Source organism: Malus sylvestris, chromosome 12, assembly GCF_916048215.2.
Source record: "Malus sylvestris chromosome 12, drMalSylv7.2, whole genome shotgun sequence".
Taxonomy (NCBI): Eukaryota; Viridiplantae; Streptophyta; class Magnoliopsida; order Rosales; family Rosaceae; genus Malus; species Malus sylvestris.
Window position 1 is genome coordinate 5,854,014 of NC_062271.1, and position 19,678 is coordinate 5,873,691.

Below are 19,678 nucleotides of genomic sequence, written 5' to 3' on the forward strand. Positions count from 1 at the left end.
GCTTGCCATCCTTTCTCATTAACACTTGTACAAAGTGATACTTTTCCCAAAATCTTTTGTAGTTTTGATTTGTCTTCTAGTTCTTTGGGTGTTAATACAAAGGTTGCCATGTGAATGAGTTTCCCAAATAATTTGGGAAGTTTGGCAGCAAGCTTTTCCCTCTCTGTGAACTTGAGACAACTTGAACTTTTTCAAGTCCAACTTCACGTGGCAGAGAAGCAATACCTTTTAGCTACTTATTTAGAGATTGGCAAATTTTCTTTCTTTCCTTTTGTCTTGTAGCATCTGTCAATTTCATTTTAGTGCTTTTGGTCAATATATTGATCCAATTTTGACCAAAATGATAACTACATTTAAGTCCTTCGAAAGACGTCTTCCTCTCTTTTTATTTGTCTTTATCAAAAGTTGAATTGGGATTTTCTTTTTGTGGAATTGGACTAAGCATGAGTCGGTCCCTTCTTTTCCCTTGCTCATTTGTCTACACATGCACCTATTCTCTCATTGGACCGCAAAGAATGACTTTACATATAAGACTTGGCTTCCTGTGTCTGCTACCTTAGCTTTACTTTTTGACAGATGTGAATCAGAATGATCCTTTGTCTCTTAACTTTATCCAACATGATAACCATGTGAATGCAGGCCCGGCTCGGCCCAGTGCTGGCAGGGCGACCGTCCGGGGCCCAAAATAATTGGGGACACCAAAATTATTGGGGCGGTATATTTATATATGTTTTCATAAGAGTATAAATTTATAAAATTTGGTTCAATGACAAAGAAATTTAACTAGAACTGGTGGTTTTGTTGTTTGAAATTAAAGAGGAGGTCTTGGGTTCAAAACACCATGTGTGCTTATTTACCTTTCAATTTTTACAATAAATTTCTTTTCATAAGAGTATAAATATATAAAATTTGGCAAAATAATTAAGAAGTTTAATTAGAATCAATGGTTTTTGTTGTTTAAAATTAATGAGAGGTCCTAAGTTCGAAAAGTTTAGTGCATGTTTATTCTTTTCAATTTTTACGAATTTTTGTTTGGTTGTTAATTTATTTTTAATTAGTAGCTAGTAGCTATGTGGATTGTTATTTTTAAACATTTGTTCCAATTCAATTCTAATCTTCAACGAAGAGTAATGTATTGACCAAATTTTTAAACCAAATTTGCAAATCATATGACGTGTCATCAAAAAGTTTAATTTAATACCCATTTATTACTTATACATATCAATTAAAGACTCAAAAACATCGTTATTTTTTCTAATCCCATATTGACAAGGTTAGTAAATAAGAAAAAACACCTCACGATTTATACAAAAACACTTTAAAAGTTCAGATGGAAAACAAAACTCATATCTATCTACTTGTAAACCTTGAGTTTTTTTGTTTCCTTCTCATGATATAAAATAAATTAGTTTTTCTGTGTTTCTAAATTATTAAGTTTGAAGTGATTTTCTAAGTATAATTTTATCAATGTCTTATGTGTGAAAACAAATAATTTTCTTATATAAAGTGAGGGCACATTTTTTGGTGTCGCCCCGGGCCTCAAAAATCTCTAGACCGGCCCTACGTGAATGACATTCATGTTATCTAGAAAACCTTTCCTCCTTCTCCTTCATTGGAGTAATCTTTAAAGTCTAGGACATCAATAATGTACCACCTTCTTCGAGCATATTGTTTTACTTTTGCCAACAAGCTTCTGCACCGTTGGTGATTGAATGAAGAACAAGTTGCTGTCAATATTTGGGGTTGAACGAAACTTGCTCTTTCTTTATCCAAATCCATTGCTTTCCGTGACACTAATTGCTCCTTTCTTTCTTGGCATGGATGTTGAACATGGATCTCTTTAGATTTGATCGGAACTTCACAGGGTGGTTTAGAACACCCCGAAGAAATTCATGGGATTTTGGAGATTATTTCCGCTACTGTCAGTGGGGAGTCTAGATCCTCTTCTTCATTTTTCTTTCAAACGTTGCAATTTTCTTGTATAAATTGAAGGTTACACTCTCTAGGTAGTTGATTACTCCTTTTTTTTATTTTTTATTTTTTTCATTTTTGTCTGCAACGCAACATCAAAAGAGAAATAAATAATTTCATAGAACTTGTTTCATACCTGGTATGAATGTTTTTCTTTGGATCTTGATTCGAAAGCACAAATGGTTGAACTCCTTGTTCACTTTTCCAACAGTATTCTGTTGCTTTTGGTATTTTCTCTCAAAGCTTCTCTATTTTTCTGCAGAGTATCCCATCTCTTTTTTTGTCTTCCCATCTTGCTGCAGCTGATGCATATTTATAGGCATCATAGGAAGGCTCTAGAGTTTGTTACGTAGGGGGAGATGGAGGCCATGACCTCCTGCCACTTTCTCTTAACCTCTCCCACCAACTGTGCAATTTTTCCACGCCTTGCAGAAAAATAGGAGACCTTATTGCATGTTACTTCCCCTTTTTGTAGGAAGAAGTACATATTTTCTTTTCTTTTTATTTTTATTTTATTTATGGATGTTAATCTATATATATTAAAGGAGAAGGCTGTTAACTAAATTGCAAAAGATAAAAATTGGTACAGAGGAAGAGAAAGAATTGGTAGAGAGAAACAAAACAAATTGTATTGATTGATTAGAAAAAATGTATACAAATGAACTTAAGGAAATGATAGCTATACAATCCCTTATATAGCCATATAACCTAATTACAATAATACCCTTCTAACTATATTTCTGTTATATCAGTTATTACTCCCCCCTCAAACTAAACTTTGAGTATCCAAGTGAAGTTTGAACTAGCCAGGTATTTGAGACTGATTTACAATGATTGGCCTTCAACTGTCTGGCCCAGTTCCGTGCCTGCTCTCAGTGCCTGTTATTCTCCAGTCCCATTGCAAGGGAAACATCATCTAAAGTCACACTCCCAAGATGTAAAATGTCATCCTTACGTAATAATGGCTCTGCTAAATTAATTTTCCAATAAGGACGTCAGTAGTATGTTGTTGCGGACCCTCCATCACCAAAATCAGTTGAAGCAAGTAGTTGCAGTAAACATCATTTCTCGTAAGGAGATGGACATGTCAAAAGCATTGCATCTGCAACTTGAATGAATGTGGAGCTGATCCATGATGTACCAATCTGCGTTTCTCATCCAACATTTACTTGTAGGCATGTTGATTCTTCTTTAATTCGAGCAGAAAATGAACCCAAATGCGCTGAGGCTTCAGATAGGTGCATTTGTGAAAATGCCTGGATAGCACATATGAAAGGTAAGAGAGAACATGACGGAATGAGCATTTCAAATGCCCTTAACAAAGGCAGGAACAAGTGTTGTTCACAAAGCACTGCAACCATCTTGGACAACAAAGCAGTGAACTTGCTTAGTATAGTCCAAATTAGCACTAAAGCCATTAGAATTGTCTTTTCTGTAAGCAGAACCCAATACAAGCTCCCCAAAAGATAGATCAATGAGCTTAGCAATACAATCAAATCTGGTCTTGGTTTGAACGTAACCAACAAGTTTTCGACTTTGAACTGAGAAGCCATAGTAACACACTCACTGTATATGCAAATTATCCCTCCTAAATCTTTACAGAGACTAGCACCAAATCAACTAAGAAGAATGACACTCCAAGAAACTAAATCAACCAAGGAGAATGACACTCCAAGAAACCAAATCAACCAAGGAGAATGACACTCCTGATAGCTTCCTAAATCTTCCCAGATACTAATACCAAAATTAACCAAGGAGAATGACACTCCTGAGATCTTCCTAAATCTTCCCATAGACTAACACCAAAATTAACCAAGGAGAATGACACTCCAAGAAATCAAATCAACCAAGGAGAATGACACTCCTAATCATCAGAATACAATCAATCATGTATAAAATCAAGAAACTATCAAAAAAAATTATATCAATGAGGAATTTGAGGAAAACTAGATAACAGACTATCAACAACAACTCCAGACAATCAAGAAACGCAGATCACCAGACACTAGTTTTACAATTGAACCTTGTCCGCCAGATTACCAGATCATCAAAATTGCAGAAACTCCTTCAAAAAATTATCTTGGCAAACAATCAAGAAACTATATTTCATCATTCTTCAACTAATGGCAATGACCTTCACAAGTAATCATGTATAAAATCTCACACTTTATCTTTTGCGGCAATTCCACAAACACCATGTATGCATAAAGAAGATGACAGATACAAGAAATAACCTGACAGAATCCAAGATCCCACTTTCCAATCAGCAACGCAGAAGAGAAATTCCCAGACGAACAGCAGAAAGAATCACCACCAAATCGAGATTTGCACAACAAAAAGAAGATGGATCTCGGTACCGTAATCTTTTGACTAAGTGAGCTGTACAGATTGACATCCAGGACACCGCCAATTAAACCCCTGATTCTTCCTCGCAGACATGTCGATAGAAGTGGGAGCTCAAGCCCATTTCTTAATGCAAGTCAAATGGAAAATTGAGTAGCAACTTGAGCAGGACCAAATATGTGCAAACCTCCTTACCATATCATAACAAATCATACACTCGACAGTGCCCTTCGTCAGCTTATCTTGAATTTATTGCACAAGCTAGAGCAAATTTATCTGCATCGCCAAGACCTAGTGGCTAGACCTGCGCATAGGGCTTTGGAATTGGGCGAGAGAAATCCCTCAGCAGAGAGCTTTAGTTATTGGAGGTAGTGAAGGCGTCGGTGGAGAAATCTCCAAATCAGAATAATCAACAAACAATCGCAGAAAAATCAACCCAAGCTCGCGGAAGCACCGAAAATTTAATGGAAATTTGAAGAGAAACTAAACTAGGAAAAAAAAATTTGCAAACTACTACGAAGAGGAACCACCATAATCCATGGCGTGAGCCTGGTGGCTCTAATACCATGTTAACTATATTGCAAAAGATGAAGATTGGTACAGAGGAAGAGAAAGAATTGGTAGAGAGAAACAAAAGATATTGTATTGATTGATTAGAGAAAATGTATACAAATGAATTTAAGGAAATGATAGCTATACAATCCCTTATATAGTCATATAACCTAATTACAATAATATCATCCTAACTATATTTCTGTTATATCAGTTATTAAAGGCCAGTTTGGTGAAGCATTCGGAAATGCCAGGAAAGCCTTTTTGTTTTCTTCACAATTGAAATCCAAAAAAAAAGAAAAAATGAGGACAAATTGGTTATAAAAAAAATAAAAAAAATAAAAAACTGTATTTCAAGAAAAAAAAATCAAAATAAAAAGTAAATACGTGATGAAAATGATATACGAAGAACCAGTTGACAGTTTTCTTTTCTCTACAGATCCCCACGATCTGGACTGAGTTTAGTGGGAGGTTCAATTGTAACTACCCACACCCCACTAATATTTAGAGATGAATAATCGGAAGGAAATCAATTTTTGTTTTCAGCAGATTAGTGTGTGGTTTCCATTCGTTCCAAACAAAAAAGGATTGAAAAAAAAACAGTCACATATCTCTTCCCTTGTTTTTGCCGTTCTGGGTTTTGTGCTCTGCATGCAAGGGGATTTTCAAAATCAGGTACACCACTTTTTGAATTATGTATTAATTTCAATATTTTCCAATTACTTGAAGACTCTTTAAATGTAGGTCAACACAATGCAGGTATATATATCGTTTAAGTCATCATTATTTAGGAATATAACTTTGTTCAAAGTGTGTACAATATATATAGCTACTAATTGAAAATAAAAAATTATTAGGTAGCATCGGGTGTAGAATTATTTTACCATCATCGTTTGTCGGGAGCCCACGTGACATGTACCAACGATATCAAGACGCAATGACTCTAGTTCAAAGATTCGGAAAGCCAGATCTTTTTATTACCATGACATGTAACCCAAGTTGGGAAGAAATCAAAAGCGAATTACTCGCTGGATAAACACCACAAGATCGTCCTGACTTACTCACTAGAGTATTTCGTGCAAAAACTTGAGCAACTAAAAGAAGACATCATTGAAAATGGGGTACTAGGCAGTGTTGTTGCTTACGCATATGTTATTGAGTTTCAGAAACGTGGTTTTCCACATGTGCATATGTTGGCCGTGTTAGATGAAAATGACAAGATCAATAACCCAGATGAATATGACCGAATTGTTAAAGTTGAAATATCAAACGAAGGCGTAGAGCCGCAACTTTACAATGTAGTATTAAAGCATATGATTCATGATCTGTGTGGGAATCATAATCCTCAATCTCAATGTATGAAAAATGGGTGTTATAAGAGAAAGTATCCTAAACCATTTGCACCAGTCACTGTTCAAGGGAATGATTCATATCCAATTTATCAAAGGCGAGGAAATCAATTGTCAGTCTCACTTGATCGACAAGGAAATATAATGGTTGATAATAGTAAGGTCATTCCATATAATCCATGGTTGTTGTTAAGGTATGATTGTCACATCAATGTTGAAATTTGTGCAAGCATAAAAAGTGTCAAGTACTTATATAAGTATGTTTATAAAGGCCCAAATAGAGTCACAGTCGAACTGCAAACATACCTTGAATACAATGAAATAAGGCAATTTTAGGATGCAAGATAGGTTTGCGCACCAGAGGCATTATGGAAGATATTCAAGTTCATTATTAATTGAATTTACCCATCTGTTGAGAGATTGCAAATACATCTTCCTAATATGCACCAAGTTCAGTTTTGTGTCGACGATAGTATAACAAATATTATACATGATGAGAATACAAGAAAGACAATGTTGACTAAATTTTTCACACTTAATCATGTGGATGCAAAAGCGTAACGGTACTTATACATGGAGATCCCATCACATTACAGATGGATTCAAGCTCAAAGAAAGTGGTTTAAAATAATGAATTGTAACAAGGTTATTGGGCGAATATATGCAGTTTCACTTGCTGAAAGAAAAATTTTACCTTTGAGTTCTTCTTAATCATGTTAGAGGACCAACATCCTTCACAAACTTGAGAGAACAGTTAATGGGGTTTTGCATCTAACATATAAGCAGGCAGCAAAACAACAAGGTTTATTAGAAAGAGATGACAGTATTCGACAATGTTTGCTAGAGGCCTCCACAATTCAGATGTCGTCAGCTTTAAGAATATTATTTGCCACCATATTGGTATATTGTGCACCAATTGGTGTTCGAGGGTTATGGGATGAGTTCTATCCATTCATGATAGAAGATTATGTTTCCACGACTAACATAACTTCCACACTTGCTACCAACAGACACTTGCGTGAGTTGAACACACTTTTGGTTCAATTTAATAAAAGTATAAACGAGTTTGATTTGCGACAAATGACAAGAGGAATTTAATCAAGTTCAAGAATGACAAGATGTATTGAAGATGAAATATCCATAGGTATTCCACAACAAGATCTTGATGCAATCGAACGCTTAAATGATGACCAAAGAAGTGCGTTTCACACAATAATGGGTGCAATTCAACGATCAAAGAATGCAACATTTTTTGTGGATGGTCCTAGTGGAACTGGAAAAACTTACCTATATCGCGCATTGTTAGTAGGCTTGAGAAGGTTGGGGTACATAGTATTAGCAACAACATCATCTGGAATAGCAACTACAATATTACCTGGTGGGAAGACAGGAAGTTCTAAATTCAAGATACTACTTAGTCTCGATGCATCATCGATGTGTTCGATTAGTAAGCAATCTGATTTCGCAAAGCTAATACAAAAGACAAAGGCAATTATCTAGGATGAAGCAACAATGACGCATCGTCATGCATTTAAAGCACTTGATTGAACGTTCAGAGACTTGACAGATATTGACTTACCATTGGGGGGAAGATAATGATATTTGGGGGGAGACTTTCAACAAGTTCTTCCTGTTATCCGGAAAGGAACCAAGTCCAAACTAATCCAAGCCAGTGTCGTTAAAGCATCATTTTGGTCATAGGTAAAGATTTTAAAACTCAGACAAAACATGAGATCTATAAATGATCGTGAATTTTCAGAATTTTTACTTCGTGTTAGTGATGGGAATGAAGATGTTATTATGGATGATATGGTAAAACTGCCTGAATGCATAGTGATATCATGGGAGAGTGAGCATTCCATTAATCAATTAATTTCCAAAATCTTCCCTGACTTAGAGGATCATATAAATGATGCAACATACATGGTGGAAAGGGCAGTGGTAACTCCTACAAATGAAGACGTTGATATGTTGAATAAAAAGATAATCAATATGTTTCCAGGTTTAGAAGAGACAATGTATTCATTTGATTCAGTTGAGGATAACACAAGGAATTTGTATCAGCTAGAGTTCTTGAATTCAATCTCACTTGGTGGTTTGTCTCCACACAAATTAACTCTGAAAAGAGGTGCTCCAATCATAGTTTTAAGAAATATTGATCCGAAATTGGGATTGTGTAATGGTACAAGATTATTGTGTCATGGTTCTTACCGAAATCTTATTGATGCTGAAATTCTAACTGGACAATTTGTTGGATCCAGAGTTTTCTTACCAGGAATTTCTCTTAAAAGTACTGATACTGCTGGACTTCCATTTGAACTTACAAGAAAGCAGTTTCCAGTGAAACTAAGTTTCTCTATCACTATAAACAAATCCCAAGGTCAAACAATACCGCATGTAGGCATTTACCTTCCAGATCACGTTTTCAGTCATGGACAATTGTATGTGGCTTTATCGAGGGGGAGTCTCAAAATTAAGCACAACTGTGTTAGTAAAAAATGGCTCTATAGTAGGCCAAGAAGGTGCATTTTACACGGAATGTAGTATACAAAGAAGTCTTGCTTCATTCCAGCTAATTATGGCGATTTCCAGTAGGTAACAACATTATTAACGATAACCTTTTAGTATGCATTTCTCACTTATCAATTAACTCTTTTTATTTGATTTTTAATTTTCTCACTATCTTTTGTAGTTAGGCAATGAAAATTTGGAGCCTCAATCATGAATAAAGGGGTGGAAATTGCAGCATTGATGTCAATATGTAAACTTTCTTTTCAAAAGAAACAGTGACATATAGACTTCATGGGCATTGTGAATAATGTACATGTTGTGATGTAGGTTTTGTATTTTGGACATTTAAGTTGTTTTGTATTTTGCTACGAGTACTTAAGGTTTTCAACTACTTTTTACCATGCAAGTCCTAAAAAGTTGTTATGTTTGACAATTGCATGAATAACATTTAAATCATTATGTTATGCAAAGTGAAAACGAAAAATATGACAACTTTTTAGGACTTGCATGGTAAAGAAAAAGTTCCTCTTTGCACAATACGTTTAAAATATATCTTGACAATTACAATGGAAAAAAATTAACGCAATACAGCTTCAGGGGCGCATAGCGCCCATGTTGCAAAAATACCTCTCGCACGCACATTAGTGCGTGCTGAGACGCTAGTCTGTATGTAAAGCCCATCCTCATTTTTTGGGGGCTGGATTACATCTTTTCTTTTGTCTTGTAGTTTGACCCAATTTGTATGACTTTATTTTTTTTATATGTTATACATTTTTGTTGTTCAACAGTATGCAGAAAGGTGGAAGGGAAAAATAACTCTGTTTGCCTCGTGTAGCTAGTGTCGTTATGTGAAAACAGACCTTTTGCAAGGAATTATTTTAAAGGAAAACTAATGAAAAGGGCATGAAAACTTTGAGTTTTAATGATAAGGACAAAATAAAGGGTAAAGTGAATAGTACTAGGATTGACTTTTTATTGTAAAAATGTGGTTTTTCGTTAAAGTGAACAGTACCAGGTGCTTTTTGTTAAAGTTCCCTTATTTTAATGGGTTTGTGTTTGTTCTTGGATTAATGCAGAAGAAGAACGGTGGCGGCAACAAAATGGAGGCGCGAACACCCTCATCACTGTCATCCTTAAGGTGGTCAAATGTGTCAAAACTTTTGGAGGTACAATAATATATCCTTCAAAACCCTTTGCTTAATTATTGCATAATAAATTCTCAAGGTTGAGCTGCAACTAGTGACTTAGAGAGAAAAGTGGTACTGAGAAAGAGCGATCTGAGTGGTGGAGGAATTGAGTTAGTATAATAGAAGAAGAAGCAAAGAAAAAATGGGGACGCTTTAGATGTGGAGGAAAGCCTACGACGCTCTCAAAGACTCCACCAAAGTCGGCCTTGCGCACATCAACAGTGATTACAATGTACAATTTCCTTTCCCTTTTGTTTACTTTAACGAAAATCTCCTGATACTGTTCACTTTAACGAAAAACCACATTTTTATACTAAAAAGTCAATCATAGTACTATTCACTTTACCCTTTAGTTTGTCATTATCGTTAAAACTCAAAGTTTTCAAGTCATTTTCATTAGTTTTCCTTTTATTTAATCAATTAGAAGCGAAACAAAAATTGAATGTGGGATTCAAACCTCTACATCTCTGCTTTTGCAAACGGAGCAGAACGTTTATACAGAGGAAGTAAGCCGTCAATCAAAACTTCAAAGTCTTGGCAAGGTCATATGAAGAAACACAATAGAATTTGTTAAGTAAAGTGTTAACAAATTCTATTATCTAAACTACATATTAATAGAACTCACTTTGTCAACAAAAAACCAATGAAATTACAATTACAATTTTTAATACATAACTGGAAAAAAATGTGAGAAAAGAAAAAAAATGAGGCATTAAAGTAATTTCAAACCAATAACTTTTTGCTGTTTTTTTTTTCTATACCTCACAGCCATGTCATCTTATCACTACCCTCTAAACTCACTCTCTTTCTCTTTCTCTTTCTCTTTCCTTAATTGCCGACACTTTCTTTCTTTTTGATACCTGTATAACTCCTACCAAAAAATAAATAAATAAATAAAAATAAAAAACAATATTTGAAAAAAATGAAAAATAAAAATTATATTTTTCATGGAGGATGTGACCTTTGCTAGTGTTGCTTAATTGTACTGTTAACAAGATGATTCGATTTATATTCACGTGATGGGAATAATTTTCTGAGTTCTATGACTTACTGCAAGGCTATCTTCTATTGGTGCATTTCCGTTTATTTAATTCTAGTTTAGTACAAAGTTTTTGGCTTATTTTGGTATATATGTAGTATTTAATTAATTGATTTCATGCATGGTTTGCCCTATTTTGGTCCATGTTATTGCAGTCTTAATTAGGTTAAAAATGCAATTGTGTAAATTCTATTGAAATTCTATAATATCAATTAGCTAGTGTTCTAATTCCGTTTATTTAACCAAGCAAGAAAATAGAAACCGACAACAAACTATGGTTTAGATATAATCCATATATAATGAAGATTATATTATCTTCCTTACTACGACTTAATCTATATATAGGATGACACAATCAAGCAAAAAAAAAACAAACTGACGATAAAGTTTGAAGTATTTAGATCTTAATTTATTTTCATTAATTAATCATCTTACTAATTGACAATTCCAACTTTTGCAACGAGGGTAAGCGTGTTGGAAATTTTGAGTAGAAATTTCATTGTTCCACATTGGTCATTACCAAATGGTTCTCTCATTTTATAAGGCTTTGTCCCTTAGACCATCTCCAACCGTTGGGCTAAAAGCCAAATTTTTTAGCCCAGAAACAGTTTTTCTGCTCCAACCCTTCTGGCCTAAAATTTTAGTCCAGGATTATTAAAGAATGAATGTAGGCTATTTTTTTTAGGGTTTTTATCACAAATAGTCCCTGACATTGGTCAAACATATCACTTTGGTCCCTGACATTGAAAATCAATAGAAATGGTCCCTGACATTGATCAAAACCATCACAAATGGTCCTTCCGTTAAAAACTTTTTGGGCAATTTTCAAAGCTTTGTAACTCAATCATTTCTTAACCAAATTCGACCCATGATATATCAAAATGAAGATAGGAACGTGTAGAACAAGATTATACCTATTTGGAAGCCCAATGGTTGCCAAAGATGGCCAGAAAATAGCCTCAAATGTGACTGGTCAGCAAAAAAACTGGAAAACTCGCCTGAAATGGGGTAAACTTTAAACATTCATAACTTCTTCAATAATCAACGAAATCGAGTGATTCAAAAATGAAAATCATACTTCTCAACGAGAATAAGAGAATGGTATCTTTTTTTATGGCTAACTCGTCGTATTTTGGCCGGAAAACGACTCGAAATTGGCTAACTCAAAAATGGTTATCCAAGTTCGAGCCATTTTCCGGTCAAACCACAGTAAATTAGCAGTCAATAAAGGTACCATTCTCTTTGTCTCGTTGACAAGTATTATTTTCATTTTTGAATCACTCAATTTCGTTGAGTATTGAAGAAGTTATGAATTTAAAGTTTACCCCATTTCAGGCGAGTTTTCCAGTTTTTTCGCGGATCAGTCACATTTGAGGCTATTTTCCGGCCATCTCCGGCAACCATTGGGCTTCCAAATAGGTATAATCTTGTTCTACACTTTCCTATTTTCATTTTGATATATCATGGGTCAAATTTGGTTAAGAAACGATTGAGTTACAAAGCTTTGAAAATTGCCCAAAAAGTTTTTAACGGAAGGACCATTTGTGATGGTTTTGATCAATGTCAGGGACCATTTCTATTGATTTTCAATGTCAGGGACCAAAATGATGTGTTTGATCAATGTTAGGGACTATTTGTGATAAAAACCCTTTTTTATTAAATTAAATTTTTTTAAACAAATATATAGACTATCGTAAATTAATTTTATGAATATTTTAATCTAAAAATATTTAAATTCTGATAAATATTGAAAAATCACTAAATTTTCCACAAATCAAGACTTCAACTTTCACCAATCTTTCAACACTGGGCTAACTTTCAATTCACCAACCGTTCAACTTTCATCAATCATCCTCTATATAAACATATGTCCAATATTAGTTGATCACACAAAGCAACATCTTCATCACAGGTCCAATATTAATTGATCACACAAAGCAACATCTTCGCTAACAGAAACTCATGCCAAACATAAAGCAACATCTTCCGCACAAGTCCAATTATGACCTCTAATATGCTCTCTTGCCATGTTGAACAATTTGGAAATGGAAAGAAATGGTAGAAAGATAAAGTGGAAGAATTGTAGGAGAAATTTGAGTTTTGTGTGGATGTTTGAACAAGTACATAGGTATTTATAGAGTTTTTGGGTGAATTTTGAGTTAAATATTTTTTTTTAATTATTTTAGCCGTTGGATTTAAATTTGGGCCGTTGGATCTTTCTTTTTTATCGTTAGATTTGATTATATTCGATCTCAGCCGTTGAATTCAATGTATTTTAAAATAACATATTCTAAAAAAATGAAATTTGAATTAGGATCGTTGGATCAACCAACGGTCCTTAAAGCCCAGCCCTTGGATGTGAATTATAGTCGTTGGGAACAATTGGGCGGCCGACACATGGCCTGACAGCGGGGCCCACCCTGTCGGGATACCCTTACAAGCCCACCGCGTGGGGAGCGTTGGCGTGTGGGCGGGCCGAGACTGGTCTAAGTGCCAGCGAGTCCACTCGCATTGGAGGGGTATTTGGCCCAGCTTTAGCATTTGGCTTTTAGCCTAATGTTTTAGCTTGGGTTGGGTGGTGTTTGAGGGGGGGAATAAATGGGGAAATTTGGCTTTTAGCCCATTGTTGGAGATGCTCTTATAGAAAGTGATTGAAGTGATGGATTATAGAGAATAAAATTGGGTTCAACCTTAGGGTAGTCAAGAAGGACTCGACATAGTCGTGAAGGGCGGCCAAGGCGCGCAGGTCGGCTGGGCAAGGGATGCCGAATACGTAGTTGGCCATACGCTGGGCACCAGTTAGGCCGATGCCAAGAGCGCCCTTGGCGAGCTGATCCGTTTCATAGGATGGCGATCCGAATGTTGGTATTAGGTGGGAGAGGAATGCAAAGAGGAAGATAAGAGAGAGGAGAAACTGTTGATGTGTAACCCTTGAGCTGATATCTTGAAGCTAAAGTTACAAATTTTGAATTCCTTTTATGTGATTTAATTTTTTAATGTAATCTGAGCCATTGGATCATAGTCCAAGTGGTCTCTTCTCTAGCATAGGATCTAAGTGATAGAATAAGACAAGTGGCATCATCTCATAGGATGATAGCAATGAATGGTTTGAGATTGTATTGTGTATTGGTGAGTGAAGGATCTCCCTTCCTCTACATACATAACGGTTACGAAATGTATTTTTTGTTGCAGAGTGAAAATCCAAAAGACATTTTCCATCACCTTCTCTCTAAACACCATTGTTGTCTTATTCTTCAAACTCTAACACAGAGAACTCCATTGAAATACATATCAAAAACACAAACTCTAATATGGCCTCAGAGCCAGGTTCGGTTATCTAAACTGGGCGTAAATCTGTGAAAAGAAAACTGGAATCTATTCGAGCTGTAATCGAGCTCATTCGACGATCGAGGTGGTGTGATTTCTTGAATCCGATGTCTAACATGGCAGGATCGGGCATCGCTGAGCTTCGCATGCCAGTTTTCAATGGAGAAAATTATGAGTTCTGGAGTATTCGAATGAAAACCATTCTGAAATCTCATGGGTTGTGGGATCTCATTGAAAATGGGTTCGATGCTTCAGATCCAAAGAAGGAGAAGAAAAAGATAGAATAGATCGAGGTCACTGAAGTGGAGAAGCCAACGATAGCTGAAATCCTGATGAAGGATGCTCGCGCACTTGGGTTGATCCAAGGTGTTGTCTCAGATCAAATTTTCCCCAGAATTGTGAACGAATAGACTTCAAATGGTGTTTGGGACATTCTGAAGCAAGAGTTCAGAGGAGATAAGCAAGTAAGGAGCGTAAAATTGCAAGGTTTGCGTTGAGAATTTGAATACACTCGTATGAAAGATAGTGAATCCTTATCTGTATATCTTACTAGATTGTTTGATATAATGAATCAAATGAAGAGTTATGGTGAGAATCTGTCTAGAGAGAGAGTTGTGCAAAAATTGTTGATTAGTTTGCCTAGATCATATGACTCTATTTGCTCCGTAATTGAACACTCTAAGGACCTTGAAACTCTTGAGGTTTAAGAGGAAGTTGCTTCTCTAAAAAGCTTTGAACTCAGATTGGATAGACATGCTGAAAACTGTACAGAACGAGTTTTTGCTAGTCTAAATGTTGGAGGTAAAAACCCTAAGAGAGTAGGTTATTCTGGAAATCAAAAATTTCAGAAAAACTAGAAATCCAAAGGAAAGAAATGGGATAATAAGCCCAATTTTATTCACAAACCAAATGTATCTAATGATGGAAACAAAACAGCTTGTAGACACTGTGATAAATTGCATTATGGCAAATGTTGGTTTGAAGGGAAGCCTAGATGCACAGGTTGTGGGGAAACTTGGGCATGTGTTCAGAGGCTGCCATGGAAATAAAAATATACATAAGGTGACAAATGTGAAGGTGAATCACTCATGGTACATTGATAATGGTTGTAGTAATCACATGACAGGTGATGAAAGGTTACTAATCAACATTTAAAGGAATCTGACTTCCAGGGTGAAAATGGGAACTAGAGAAATTGTTCAGGTTGCAAGAAAGGGAACTCTTGTGATAAAGACCAAATTGGGAAGAAAGCACATTCAAGAAGTGATGCTTGTTCCTAAACTTGAAGAGAATCTGCTAAGTGTTGGACAGATGATGGAGCACGGGTACTATCTAGTGTTTGGAGGAAATGTGGTGAATATCTTCGATGGTTGGTCACTGGACAATCTTGTTGTTAGAGTGCAGATGACAAACAACAAGTGTTTTCCTCTTACAATGATGCCTGCAAATCAGTTGGCCTTGAAAGCAAATGTGATACACTGTATGCAGATATGGCACAAGCGTTTGGCGCATCTAAATAACAGAAGCATCAAAATGCTTGAAGATCAAGAAATGGTTCATGGATTGCCTCATTTGGAGAAAACCTCTATTGTGTGTGAAGATTGCATGCTAGGAAAGCAACACAGAGAGTCTTTTCCATCAAAATCAACTTGGAGAGCTAAACTTCCATTGGAATTGGTTCACACAGATATCTGTGGACCAATGCAAACTGAATCTATCTATGGAAATAAGTATTTTTTGTTGTTCACTGATGATTGTACCAGGATGTCATGGGTATATTTTCTCAGGAACAAGTCAAGTGCATTTGATTGTTTCAAGAAGTTTAAAGCAATGACAGAGTTGCAGTGTGGATATAAGGTGAAATGTCTAAGGGGTGATCGGGGTGGAGAGTTTTTATCAACCGAATTTGACAAGTACTGTAATGAACTTGGAATTCAGAGGCAATTAACCATGGCATATTCTCCTCAACAGAATGGAGTAGCTGAGAGAAAGAATAGGACTGTGGTGGAAACGGCAAAGTCTATGATGCATGAAAAGGGTCTTTCTTATGCATTTTGGGCAGAGGCTGTGAACACTGCAGTCTACATACTTAATATATGTCCCTCAAAGTCTCTCAAGAATATAACTCCATTTGAAGCATACACTGGTAGAAAACCAAGTATTGCACATTTGAAGATTTTTGGGTCACTATGCTATGTGTACATCCCCTCAACACTAAGGCATAAGCTTGAAGAAAATAGTCGCAAATGTATTTTTATAGGCTATGGAGTATGTGAAAAAGGGTACAGGGTGTTTGATCCGAGCTCCAGTAAGATCATCTTGTCTAGAGATGTACTCTTTGATGAGAATGCTTCATGGGAGTGGGAGAACACTGATAAGAGTGAAATACAAGTCCCCATGATTGCTGAGAATCAAATGGCAGATTGTAGTGAAAAACAGAAACAAGTTGAAGTATGTGAACCAAGTCAACTCTTGGATACATCAACTCAAGTGGAGGATGTTATTATACCACTAAGTAAGAATGCTTTTGAAAGCTCTCAAGCAACTGACCACACACCACATAAATGGAAAAATATCAATGAGATCATGGCTCAGTGTAACATGTGTATTGTAGAACCTGAAAACTATGAAGAAGCTACTCTAAATGAGTCATGGAAAAATGCAATGAAATCTGAGCTTGAAATGATTGAGAAGAACAACACATGAGAGCTAGTTGATAGACCATTTGACAAGCCAATCATTGGTGTTAAGTGGGTTTATAAAACCAAGCTGAACCTTGATGGATCAGTGCAGAAGAACAAGGCCAGACTGGTGGCAAAAGGTTATTCCCAAAAGCCTGGGATAGACTACAATGAAACATTCGCTCCAGTTGCAAGATTGGATACTATTAGGACCTTGTTAGCACTTGCTGCACAGAAGGAATTGAATCTATATCAGTTGGATGTAAAGTCTGCTTTTCTGAATGGAGTTTTGAAGGATGAGGTTTATGTTGAGAAGCCACAAGGTTTCGTGAAAGAGAGTGAAGAAACCAAGGTGTATAAGTTGAACAAGGCTCTGTATGGGTTGAAGTAAGCTCCAAGAGCCTGGTATGATGAGATAGATTCCTATTTTAGCAAGGCAGGTTTCAAGAAGAGCTCTAGTGAAGCAACACTTTATGTCAAAACTAGTGAAGCTTCAGGTATCATTATTGTTTCACTCTATGTAGATGATATTGTATATACTGGAAGCTGTCCAAAACTACTTGAAGAGTTCAAGAATGACATGATGCAGCATTATGAGATGACTAATCTGGGGTTACTTCATCATTTTCTTGGCATGGGAGTAGTACAAACAGATAAAAACATTTTTATCCACCAGAGGAAATACGCAATGAAGCTTATTAAGAAATTTGGGATGAAAGATTGCAAATCAGTGGCAACACCACTAGCTGTGAATGAGAAGTTATGCAAGATAGATGGTAGTGAAGCAGCAAATGAAAGTGAATATAGACAGGTTGTAGGTAGCTTGTTATACTTGACTGCTACAAGGCCGGATATAATGTTTGCTTCTAGTTTACTTGCTAGATTCATGCATAACCCCACAAAGAAACACATGGGAACAGCCAAAAGGGTGTTGAGATATATTCAGGGCACTCTTGATTTTGGAATTGAATTTGTGAAAATGAAGACAACTACTCTAATAGGGTATTGTGACAATGACTGGGCAGGAAGTGAGGATGACATGAGAAGCACTTCAGGATATGCATTTACATTAGGATCCGGTATGTTTTCATGGGCATCAATCAAACAAAACACAGTGGCATTGTCCACTGCAGAAGCAGAATATGTCAGTGCTGCAGAAGCAACATCACAGGCTAAATGGCTAAGGTTTGTACTTGAAGATTTTGGAGAGGAGCAAGTGGAAGGCACACCAATCTTGTGTGATAACACTTCTGCCATAGCAATGGCAAAGAATCCAGTTCTTCACCAGAGAACTAGGCACATCAGTCGGAAATTTCATTTCATCAGGGAAGCTATCCAAGCAAAGGAGATTGAACTTGTTTACTGCAAAACAGAAGACCAGATTGCAGATATACTAACCAAGGCTTTGTCAAAGGATCGATTTGTTTATCTAAGAGAACTACTTGGTGTGAAATCAGCTAAAGGGTTAGAAGGGAGTGTTGATGTGTAACCCTTGAGTTGATATCTTGAATCTAAAGTTACAAATTTTGAATTTCCTTTTATGTGATTTAATTTTCTGATGTAATCTGAACCATTGGATCATAGTCCAAGTGGTCTCTTCTCTAGCATAGGATCTAAGTGATAGAATAAGACAAGTGGCATCATCTCATAGGATGATAGCAATGAATGGTTAAGATTGTATTGTGTATTGGTGAGTGAAGGATCTCCCTTCCTCTACATACATAACGGTTACAAAATGTATTTTTTGTTGCAGAGTGAAAATCCAAGAGACATTTTCCATCACCTTCTCTCTAAACACCATTGTTGTCTTGTTCTTCAAACTCTAACACTGAGAACTCCATTGAAATACATATCAAAAACACAAACTCTAATAGAAACTGGGTCGTCTCGTGCGTTCGGTATTGTTCATGATTGCATGCATGTGCGGTTGTACATGTGCTGCGGTGGGGTTGGGAGGGTTTATGTAGTAGGGGAAAGAAACCTCATTTTAGGGGAAAAAAACAATTTTAATGGAGCCTGAAATCAAATCAAATCAAATCTTGTTAAAAAAAATTAAAAAAAAAATAATTGATTTTCTCCAATAATTTTTTGAATAGTATTAATTTATAAATTAACCCTTAAAAAAGTTCTTCCCCGATTAATTTCTTCTTCTTTTTTGTTGATGGACCCTAATAAACTACGACCAGAGCAACTGGAAACCAAATCACCAATTAGACCAATATATATTGCAGCAACATTAACATGCAATGAAACCCCAGAGAAGAAGAAAACGGAGTCCAACCGTACAAAAAGCAACACAAACTAACTATTTATGTTGCTCCCACTGACGGTAAAGTGGGACTTAAATCACTACTAATCTTCATTAATTAACTCACTAAATCAACAACTCCAACGGTCAAAAACTACTAAAACCAGAGATGGAGGCTCGACTTTGATCAGAATGCGCCCTTCTCAGCAACGCTATTAACGAGCGTGAGGGCATTGCTGGTCACCTTCTTCACATTCTCCACCGGTTCGACACGTCGGTCTTGGGGGGCCCATCCTCCACGTCATCAAACACGTCCGTACAGGTCTCCTCATCGGTAAGCATGGCGCTCATCCACGTCTGGACGTTGCTCATCTGGTGCCTAAGAAAGTAGAAGAAAATCCAAGAAAGAACGAGAAAATACGACAATATGCAAAAGAATTTTCAAAGCCTTATATAGCTAAAGAAATGTT